This window comes from Galendromus occidentalis, unplaced genomic scaffold (assembly GCF_000255335.2).
Source record: "Galendromus occidentalis unplaced genomic scaffold, Mocc_1.1 scf7180000077477, whole genome shotgun sequence".
In the NCBI taxonomy this organism is placed as follows: Eukaryota; Metazoa; Arthropoda; class Arachnida; order Mesostigmata; family Phytoseiidae; genus Galendromus; species Galendromus occidentalis.
The window spans coordinates 2277075-2286913 of NW_003805465.1; positions in this window are offsets into that span (position 1 = coordinate 2277075).

The following is a 9839-nucleotide window of genomic DNA, read 5'->3' on the forward strand; positions in this document are numbered from 1 at the left end:
CATCATTTCGCCTCATCAGCGTGTAACTCAGCAGTTCCCCCCACAGTCGAAGATCGTCCATCTTTGTTCGTCGAAGCAAATGACTTCGCTTCCGACGGAGAAGACGAGAGGACGACGCGATCATTCTCTTCTCACTTGAAGACGTCGCGGTCTCTAGCGTCGTCGCAGTCCCCCAAATGGATGGATGAATGAATGGATGATTCCACGAACGGAGGGAGACATTAAGGCCCATCAAAACTCAGGAGTCGGCCGTTTTTTAATGAACTGAGGCGGAGCCGAGAGGAACTTCAGAAATAGCGGGCTATCGAAAACAACTCGGGACGGCTGTTGGAACCTTGCGGCTTTCGTTCGCAAACTCATCTGGTTCTCGACCCGTTTTGAACTCGCGGGTCTTTAGATGATCGGTCGGTAGGTCGAAAGGCTTCGATCTGACAGGCGGAAGGCTCTCTCATGAGTCATGAGTTATCTTGCGGGAACTTCGTCGACGGTTACGAGGTGAAGCAGTTGTGTGGGCGTTGGCTAGGGAACGAGGAAAAACCTGACGAGATGAGACCGTCGTCGTAGGCGATGATGACGTGAGCAGAAGTAGAGATGATGTCGTAAGCCTTGAAGTTGTCGAGGAAGCGAACTCTCGTTTCGAGCCTCGACAAGTGACAGTCAGTCAGACACCCAGTGATTCGGAGAGCCGCATGGAGAGTCGGCAGGCTGCTGCAAAGGCAACGCAGGGCAACAAACGTTGGGGTAGTGCGCTCGCTCGGGAGACGCTCGGCAGCAAAAGCAAATGCCAGAGTGGATCCGACATAGACTTTCCGCCGCTGTAGCGATGTCGCTTGAGCTGTCATCCAAAGTCAGATTCTTCATACTCGTAGGACGCTGCCGAAATTCGGGGAGATATGGGGAATTTCTCCAACAGCTCATCGATGTGCGTCGGCCTTGTGACGAGAACTTCCGCTTGCGACCATCGATGCAGAACTTGCGTAAACTTCTCCAGAACACCGTCGCCGAACTTTGATAGGGAGGAGCTGATCTGAAGGGGGAGCTCGTCAGGGTGGGTAATGCTCGCCCTCCAACGCGTAGAAATCTATTCCGAAAGATCGTGATCATCTGCAGTCTTTGTTCGACTTCCCGTGTTCAGTTCTACTCAACAATAGGAGCTCATTCCGGTGCGGTGGCCGATCCGTTTGCTCCGAGATTGAAAACCAGGTCGTGGGGGAAGATCATATGAATGCGATTCGTCCACGGGATCGGTCATGGGGGAGTCGCAGCACAGCACTCGCTCGAAAGGGGAGGATAGGACTAGATCCTGAAGACCATTGAGCCCTCCGCACCGAACGAGGGAATGGAGGGAGTAGCAAAGCATTGGAGCTCGCGCGGAGTTCCTTGTAAGAGATCTCTCTTCGATTCGGAATTCCGAGTTTGATGCAATTAAAACTCCGCAACAATCGGAGCAAACTTCGGACAAAAGACTCACGCGTTGATCAATGCTCGACCGCATGAGTGCTCCCGCTAACACATTCGACTTCGGAGATCGGGGTGGCCCGCTTCTGCAAAGCTGTTCGGCGTCGCGCGTCGTCTCAATTCTTCCTCCTAACAACGCTTGGATGAGGAAGGCGAGGGAGATTGAAGGGCTTGTCAGCGTTCGAATTGGTCGAGCTGTCAAAAAGACGTCTTGTCTTGAACCGCCTCCGGTGGAGCTCACATTGGTCCGCGCGGAGTTCTCCCGACTTTACCTCATCGTTGTCTTTGCCCGAATCCTCGCCACGGGATTTTCCCTCCGCTCTCCCAGCGAGTTCGGATATCCAGCAGATGCGAGTCCCGCATGACATGACCCGGAATTCTGACGATTCTGTGTCGCTCGATCTCGAGCCCTCTAAGTCTGTCTCATAAGAGAGCAAGGGATTGTCTACAGGATGTGTAGTTCCTCTATGATATTTCAAACTTTCCGAGACTCCTTCAGTCCCTTCATGAGCTCAAACTTCGCGGCGCGGCTTGGCTCCGCGCTCAGCGTCTCACTGATAGCCGTTAAAGTTGAGTGAGGATGAGCTGCTCAGCAATCCTCTCTTCTACCTCTCTCGCCATACGCGTCGCAAAACGAAGTCTGGCGGATGCGTTCAAGGGGCGTCGAGGAGGCGGCATCAGGGAGCGTCGGCGGCGGATATATTTGCATAAAGACAGCAAACAGCGGTGCGGCAGCAATGAGAACGGCCGTGGAGTATCCGCAATCCGCTACATTTGCAAATGAGCACAATGTTGTTGTTACCACCGACTCATGTCTTCGCGAGCGACAATCGTACTGCACTTCCCCTCGACCAGTCTGAGTTTGATTCGGTTGATCCTTTAGATTGAGAGACGCAGCAGAAGGTTGGCTCGCAGCGGATGATGAAATGAGTTATCGAATGCTCTACCCAGAGATTCCTGAGCCTTCACGAAACATATCGTGTGTGACAGAATGGGGTCTCATCTCCTGATAAGTCTCCTCGAATTCCTCTCAACTCGCCAGAATTGTTTTGCCGTCCACGAACTATTCGGGATTCTGCGGATTTCCTCCCGAACGCCGGAGGCTCCGTTACAGGAGTGAAACTCACTAGCTCAATGTTGGCCAGACTTAAGGGTAGGGCATATAGTCCCTCGGCCCCTCAGCCCCCGCTGAATACGCCTTCGCATGTGAACCCATCCGCACTGAACCAACGAGCTTGCGGTGAGTCTACTTTCAACAGGCGGAACCGATAACATATCCACTCCGCCGCGCCGGCGGAGCCGTCGAAATTTCCGGTGTCGATCAAAAACACTTTCTTCTTCCTCATGTAGCAGGGAAACAATTTCAGCTCCATCACGTTCGATACCGATCAGGCCGCGGTAGCGGTCTGAGTGAGTGAGCTGGATTATTCTCGTTCCAGACTCCCGATCCATCATTTCTCCACCACAATATTTTATGCAGAAAGGAGTAGGTAATATGCACTCCTCCCGAGGTTTATTCGTCATTGCGTTCGGGGGGTAGGATATTCGGCGGCTAGACCCCCGCTTTTGCGAGAGGAGGTGTCCGCAGACCCCTCGGCAATGCCTCTGGTCTATTTCGTGTCCCGTCGGCAGATCACGTCCTCAGCTGTCTGTGCGATAGATTTGACAAGACACTGGTCGCGATCACCCATGAACGGTGTGGAAGTGCAGCAATCTTCACGCTCGGCCCTTCTGAGGTGTTTGTATAAGTTGCCACCGGAGGCTGGGCTTGAACTTCAAACAGAGAGTTCCGGAAAAATACTCAGCGAAAGTTGTTTCTGTTGTTATTGCTCGCCTTCCGCTCAACAATTCATGTGGGATTCGAGTTCAATCGTTCACACTTCCCTCATCGAACCTAGACACGTTGACAGAGGAACGCCTCGGCAAACGATTGCGACAGCAGAGCCCAAGTTGCTGACGGGGCAGTGTTCCTCTGGGATGTGCTACTCCCCCAAAACTCTCGAGGAGGAAAGTCTTCACAGTGCTCCTCTTGTAGAGAAAGATGAAAGACAATTCCTGAAGAACGAAAACGAGCCGAAATGAGATTGCAACGGACCATTGCGGAAGTTGATATGAGGATCTCGAAAGTTCTGGTGACACCACACCGAAGTCTTCCAGAGTCCCCAGGGAGCTTGGTAGTGGAGTTCTCGAATTCCATGATTTTTTGTTCCCCCCTCGCTCTTTCCCGGATGATCACCGATGCCTCAGCTCCGAAGCCTCCGAAAATATGAATTTCAAGGGTATTGTCTTCCCCTTCACCCCCTCTACAGCAGGGTCAGGAGGGGGGGGGGGGGGGAGTTCCAGCGCGGGACTTCTTCTCCTTCGTCTCGGATTCCGTCATCCAATATTCGCCTAATCCGGGTGTCCGAGTCGAACCCTGATCTACGGTTCAGACGCTTGTCAGGCTGAAACCTCAATTCTGATTTCCAAGATAAGAATCGTCGACGCTCTAACGCTTTTCCGACGTCCCATATGGAGCCTTCCCTCGAGATGATTGAAGGGAAGCGAGCACATGAGACCCCGTTGAACAAGACTATCGCAGCACAAGCCGCGTGAGTACAAGAACCTCTCGGTCTGAGCGTCGATTCCGTCCGGCTATCTGCCCGCCCGCGCGTACGGATGAGGTCGCAAGCGGGATGGGGAGACAGCGCCGGGACGATGGGAGGGAACGTGAAAAATCGAGCGACAGAATGGGAGAGAGCCGCAGACGCGCAATAAAAGGAAGACTTTTTTCCCAAGTGTTTCATCCAGCACGCATTCCATCTCAATATGGTTCCCCTCATGATCGATTGAGCAGCCGCTGCCCGTGCTGAAATCGTTCGAGACCCCATGGAACATGCTGGAGCTGCGAGTTCGGGCGGGAACTCAGGAAGTAGTACTCCGACCGGATCTTGGCCTTCAACCGAGTTTGTCCTCATGGAATCTTATTGCATGGATGATGTTTCCCAGCCCAAGAGACGGGATGGGGCAACCATCTGGGAAAGTCTGAGTGACGCGTCGCCGTAGTTTTCCATCGAAAACGGCATCCGCCAGATCGGAGTCCGAATAATTCAGCATATTATGGACTCGTCTTCTTATCGTACATACAGCTCCTGCACACCACGATACCGAAGTTCTGCACTCATTGAAGCGGAAGAGTCAAGTCTTGAGCGTCGAACTGTGTCTTCGACTCCAGAGGAACCAGCGACGGCTGTTCTCGCGGCAAATGTCGTCACCGAGTGGAGCACCGGCGATGGCGACAACAATTATAGCTCTCCACGGCTACGGATAGATGCACACGTCAACAGCAACATCAGAGGATGGCACGCACGGACGCCCTTTTTTTCACTCCCCTTCGGAAGCCCCCTCTCGCTCGCCCATTCACCTACCGACAAAGCCCGAGCCCATTCGTTTCCCCGTTTCTGCTCGGCGTGGGACGGGGGCAACGAGCAGAGATGATTCTTAGGAAGCCGATGGGCACGGCCGATGGCCAGCCAGTTGGATGGATGATTATCGCAGTTGTTCGTATCGACGATATGTCGCTCACACGACGGACAGTGCAGCCGAACAATGGAGCAGCAAACTGTGAGGACCAGTGCTCCTCCCTTGTTCTTCGAAATGACGGAACCATGTGTGTCCAGCCAACACGGTCGTCCGCAGCGGCGGGATCGTAGATCGAAGAGCGGGCCAGTTGGCATCGTGGCTCAGTCACTCAGTCAGTCAGTTCAACGATCTGACATTCCGATATCTCGCGCGGTACACTTCCTCACTATATCAGACCTTGTTAGACATGAGTGCCACTTTTGCAATCGGAACATGTGACACTGTAGACGCGGAAGGGAGTATCTCGCGTCCTGCGAGTAGGAAAAACTCCCCGCCAAGAGCCAGGAACCTTGGTACACGGTACTCCTACCCATCCCTCTCACCAAGGTATACCAGAGATCGAAATTCGTCGAGCTCATAACACCCTGTTCCAGAGGGAGACCCGGAGAGCTCCCGAACATGTGGGTATCAGTGGGATTCTGGTGAATCTGGGAGGTTCGACTTTTAGAATTCACAGATGCAGGTGCGATATCGTATCGAGATTCTTCGGCGGCTTACTCGCAGGATTAGCCCGGGGACTGGACAGGTGCGATAAATCTCGGAAGCCCGTCGAGAAGATGGGTCGAGTGGAAACATCATCTCCATCCTCGACTATTAACTCGACTCTAACCGATTGGATCCCCTCGGGGTGTTTTTCTTTTCATCCCAACCCTCGCTCCCGAATGCCGTGTCGGAGGATCTACTCGTCGTGCTCCAGCACGTTTCGGAGCTCTCGGTTCCGTTCACTTTTGTTGTTGGAGATGCCATGGGAAGAGATGGAAGAGGGAAGGCTTAGCGCGGATAACCGATCCGAAAGGAATCCATGGAGTCGAGCGAGAAAAAGTGGACGAATCGGCACGGCAAACGGCAGACCTGTGTGGTTCGAATTCTATTTCGAACAGAATACCCATCCTTTGAATCCGTCGACGGCTGTTGATCCTTTCAGATTCCAGGCCCTCGGGGAACGGAGGAGGCGCGGCGGTACCAGCTCGAAATTCAATCAAACATCCGACTCTTGGATCTGGTAGATCTTATTCAAACATTTCAATACATGTACCCTCGCATTGAGATTCTCATGGAATGCAGATGCATTGATCGAATGATGCATACGGAGAGAATGTGGGTCTTGGGAACTGCGCTCCAAGAACTAAACTTCCATTACCGGGAGAATTTCGCCTCGCGTCGAAGCTCGCAAAGATGACCCGATGTCCCCAGCATCGGCACCGGGGTCTCGTTTCGAGTAAATCGTCGTCGAGAGACCTACACGCGATTCGACCTCGATTCCGTACATGCTATTCGGAAGATTCGTGAACCGTGGGAGGAGGCATAAGGAGCGAGAATTTTTCTTCCTGCCCATTCTTCCGGGAGTTTCCTGGTGACTGTTCAATAGGCTAATACATATACCGGGGAATCCCGGATTTCCGATCTGTCTCTTGACTTCCTGCAATACTCTGCTGATGAATTTTTCGATACTATTATTGATCAGGGGAGGAATTCCGGACGGAATCGAGGAATCGAACATCTCAAGAGTGTAAAGTTCCGACAGATGGCCTATATCCGTTCTCTCCTCAATCTCCCGAATCATCGGTGGGTCATGTAGGTCTTACCGAAAGATCGGGAGTAGGGATCCATCCAAAGGAACTGAGGCCCCGGGAAAAGCCTTTTCACTGACAGAGAGCACCACGCCATGGGCCTCGCATTCTCGAGCGTCCTGCGAGATGGAGCATTGTCTTGGATGCCCCCTGGTCTCGCGTTTTTCCGCGGCCGCGAAGGCGTCATTTTTCCACTGTCAGCGGAGGCTATCAACAAGGAGGTCCGCGCGTGAATGCTGGAACGGAAAAAATGCGTCCTCAAACATTAAACGGCCGCGGAATCCATGAATATAATCCGTGGCGAACGACTTGGCTAGTATAATTGTCATGGAGCGCGTGTAGCGCCATAAAACCTTACGAAGCCAATGTTTATTACAGCCCGCACTCCTGGCATGGTCAACTCACCGCATGCCTTGGATAGGATATAAGCCTCACTTTTTGAGGGCAGCGACGCCCGCCAGTCAGTCGGCGCGGCGGCTCGCCGCGTCGTAGATCCGCTCGGCTCGAGCAGGATTTTCTGGTCGTATAGACGTGACAATAGCAGGAGATGGTCAGTTCTTCAGAATGAAGAAAAATGGTGCCGCGGTTATTGCAGTCGGTGTTAGGCGTTCCGACCTGCTGCGACTCTCCCCGCTGTCTCCATTCGACCATTCTGCTCTCACCGACGACGCGACGCGATGGCCCCTGAGGTCGCACATGCGCGGATACGACCCGCAACTCCGTGGTATGTATTCATTGGGCTACGCTGAGCCCGAGATTCCGTTCCGGCGACGGGGGTTCGAAAATGTCTCTCTCGTGTGAGATTAACGTCGGGAGAACACTGTCCGTCGTAATGACCTGAACTCGTTATGTTGTTCTGCCCACCGCCGTGGAAGGAGCTGTCAACGTCCCCACAGAGTGCGTTGCTACTATGTCGTTTCGATAACAGCACAATATCCGAACTGGAGTATGTTGTCAGCGTCGACGTAGTTATCGTTCGGTCGGTGCTAATAACGGTGTGCCTGCCCACAGGTGAACGCGTGGGCCCGCCATCGATGGCCGGTCCGCAATGAAAATGCCTGAATGGCGCCGCTGGGTGGTTGAGCTTCGAAGTGCACGAGCCCGTAGCTGAACGAACGATGAAGTGCTCAGGGGCGTCAACAATAGTCAGCGAGAGGCTCCCCTTTGCATGGAGATCTTTCGTGTGGTAAACCGAGATAAGTGGTTCAGGCCACTCGAGGCCTATTGGATTTATTCGACGAGCATTCAGGATTACCGAAGGCAGCTATTGGGCGAGATAGCGGGCGAGTAAGAAAAGGGATTCTTCTGATGTTGATGCTCTACTCGCCGCTCGCTCATGAATGTCGGACGATGAACGGAAGAATCAGTCGGCTCCTGCGACCAACGTAGGGAGCTTCGGAACTAAGAGCCCGTGAATCGCAGCATCAGTATCCCGGAGTATCCCACCGAAATGATTCCACTCCAAAATCAATCAACCAGCCAAGCAATCGAACGATCAGTCAGCGAACACTGACTTCAATTAAATCGTTTTCCCCGAGTCCTCTGTCGGGTAAAAATGATTTGTGCCATCACTCAGCTGTGGTTTGTTTACTGGACGAAGCGGCGTCTGGGGAACGGAACGCAACCGGGGCCGTTATCCTCAATGAGATTCTTGTCGAAGAGTAAAGAACTCAATAGTGGGCTCCGAACCTTTTACCGTGATGCAGACGAAATTATTCCTCTAAATGGTGAGGTGTTGCATAATTCGCTATCTTCGCCTGTGGGCCCACTCTGGTGCATCCGAAGTCGCACGGAGTCAACAAGTCAGCGTTGCTAGGCGCAAAGTCCCGTTATGATGTCGTGATGAAACTGCAGACAGCATTCAGCATCCATTACACGGGCGACGGAAGCAACAGGGGCAACCTCTCACGGACACGTAAGCTGCACTCACATGTCAAGCTGACAGGATTCCCATTCGCATTGTAATATCGCAATGGGTTCCTCTCTAAAAACCTCCGCGTCAACAGCATGCAGTGCACATCAGCTCTCTCGAGTCGGAGTTGCCGAATTCGTCCTAGCAGAGTTCTCATTCAGCAGAGTCGACGTTTTGCGATCAAGGGAAGATATATTCACCCTGCTAACTGCAGATTCCCGTCAACAGACCCCCTGACCGAAGCCATCAATCCCTCAATGTTCCCACCACTATCCTTATTTCCTCGCTCGGCGAGCTGTAGGTTTCTGGGGCGCCGCATCCGGATAACGTGTTGTTTCGCCTGTTCAGTGGTACGCGATCACATTCCTGAGGTGATTGTGAGCCAAGTTCTCGAAGGCCTTCCAGTAGAGATTGGAATCTTGGATTCTTTCATCGTATGTGTATAACTTCACACAGAGGTTCTCGACTCGGAACGACAAATACCAGTTCAGATTCTTCCCTCTGAGTTTCGAGCGGAGGATCGGCATCGAAGCGTATGCCCGTCGCTCCTTCTCGATCCAGTTGCCTGCGGCTTTGCCGGCGAGACCTTCCGCGAGAATAAATGCAGCGAAGATAACGTCCAGTTTTCTTTCACCTTCCGGATCATTTATAGCGTCAACGAAAAATCCAAATTGTTCGGCAAGAATCACCGCACCTGCCCTGAATTCCGAAGCAACGCGGAGAAATTCGCTCTTATCTGTTTTGATGAATTCGCGCATTTTCGATGCCAAGACGAGCGATTTCGAAATCGAAAACGGAATTTTGCAGTTTTCATTGACAGTCGCGCAAGCGGGGATACACCTCGGACACTCGGTTGAGGCGGTGGAGCGGATCTGATCACACCAAGCATTCATACTCGTGGCACCTAAGCCTTCCCTTGACAGAATTTCCTTGACGTCCGACCACGAGTTCTTGCACTCGTCGACGTCCCCGCCGTCGGGTCCGATTGCCGATTGATCTTCTGCGCGTAAGTCGTCTACGAGACCAGCGAAACATTCGCTCGCTTTGTACCAGGCCGAAGATTTCTTCATTCGCAGAGGGAGCCGGTATTTGCAGGTGGCTCGGATTCCAGATACTGCCTCGGGGCTCAAACCAGCCAACAATGAAGGAGACTTACTGTACCTTAACAGCAGAGAGGCGAGGACTACGCCAAGGAATATCGCGAGAGCGAGCAATAGGCAGCGAGGCACAGTAGGCTGCAGGAGACTGCGTTTCTCACCAAGGTCCGCTCGTGACTC